The following is a 1,733-nucleotide window of genomic DNA, read 5'->3' as shown; positions in this document are numbered from 1 at the left end:
ATGTTATGCCACCACCCTATTTCGGACAAAATGTTATTCAATTCACTGTAGATAGCCTAATATTGACAAATAATTGTATGTGTGTCCTTTTACTACACTCTAATCTCTCTCTAGCCATTAATGATCAACTGCACCCACAAAGCAACGAGGTGAGTGTTGTAAGATTGTCTTTATCAAAACAATCAAACTAAATGTAGACTGAACTTTTGCTCTGATGGTAAACAAGCCAGTGAAACCACCATATTACAGTATGTGAAATGTGTGACTGTGCTCAAATACTCTTTTCTACAGAACCTGGACACATCAGATCCAAATTACTCTGCGCTAACCCCGCGTCACCAGACTTATGATGCGCTGAGTTCCCATCCAAAGGAGAAGAGGTGCAGGAGGCCCCATCTAGCCATTAATGATCAACTGCACCCACAAAGCAAAAAGGTGAGTGACATTGTAAGATTGTCTTTATCAAAACAATCAAACTAAATGTAGACTGAACCTTTGCTCTGATGGTAAACAAGCCAGTGAAACCACCATATTACAGTATGTGAAATGTGTGACTGTGCTCAAATACTCTTTTCTACAGAACCTGGACACATCAGATCCAAATTACTCTGCGCTAACCCCGCGTCACCAGACTTATGATGCGCTGAGTTCCCATCCAAAGGAGAAGAGGTGCAGGAGGCCCCATCTAGCCATTAATGATCAACTGCACCCACAAAGCAAAAAGGTGAGTGACATTTTAAGATTATTTCTTTGTCAAAACAAAATACATCTTAAATGTAGACTGAATTTTGCTCTGATGGTAAACAAACCAGTAAAACCACCATATTACAGTATGTGAAATGTGATTGTGCTCGAATACTCTTTTCTACAGAACCTGGACACATCAGATCCGAACTACTCTGCGCTATTTTTATGAGGGCTTCCTCATAAAATATAACCCCACGTCACGCAGCTACCAGATGCAGTGCAGTGGTTATCAATATCAACCTGTGGGTCGGGGGGGGGATTTTTTTCATTCATTTTTTAATATATATATTTTTTTGTATTTAGATGTTTATTTTATTTGAAAGTGAAATATCCCTTTAATTTACCAGAGCCGTTTATAGGAAAGGTTTTTGAGAAATGTATGGGTGTTGAGCCCCACAAGGTACAGTAGATAGTGGACAGCAGATAGCAATGCTATTGGTTAACTCTAACTCCAGCATACACAGTGTCGTTCTCCATGACCATGTTGTTCCTCTGTGGTCTTGGTCGTCTCTTCTTCTTGAGACTCAGAGCAGTGTAATGGAGGTTGTCTTCATTCTGTGACTTATTAAAAACAAAGAAGAAAATCTGGATATTAAACAGAAACTAGAAAAATATTGTTCCTTCGAAACAATTGTGGGCTCGCTTCAAGCCAGAAAACAATGGCTATAAAAGTACAAAATGTCAAGATCGCAGGCAGTGCTCTCTTTGACGTTACTGACGTCAAAGATTGGTCCATTTTGTTCCAAAAATGTGTTGTGCAAAAGTTGACCCGCTGGTGGCGCTATAAAAGGCCAATGTAAGAAGGGTGGTATCTGTTCCTTGACCTATTGGGAATGTGCTTGCAAGATTTCACGCACATTGCAGGCTGTGTTCATGATTTGAGGTGTTTTTGGCTTTGGACACTTTATCGCTGCTTGCAGCTATATTCATTTTTTTGTGTGTGTGTGTGTGTGCACTTCATAGGCATATTAGACAAATTGCAAAAA

General features: G+C 39.8%; 1 long non-coding RNA gene across 1 annotated transcript; it reads left to right on the top strand.

Moving 5' to 3' along the window:
* The first annotated feature begins 304 nt into the window (after positions 1-304).
* Positions 305-1,291, top strand: LOC308298533. Its single transcript, XR_013962726.1, has 3 exons — positions 305-435; positions 581-724; positions 872-1,291. It is a non-coding gene; the product is annotated as an uncharacterized lncRNA (long non-coding RNA).
* Positions 1,292-1,733: the final 442 nt, after the last annotated feature.

This window comes from Nannobrachium achirus (genome assembly GCF_963921795.1).
Source record: "Nannobrachium achirus genome assembly, chromosome: 14".
Classification (NCBI taxonomy): Eukaryota; Metazoa; Chordata; class Actinopteri; order Myctophiformes; family Myctophidae; genus Nannobrachium; species Nannobrachium achirus.
Note: the sequence above shows the minus strand (reverse complement) of the source record. Positions and strands in the feature narration are given on the sequence as shown.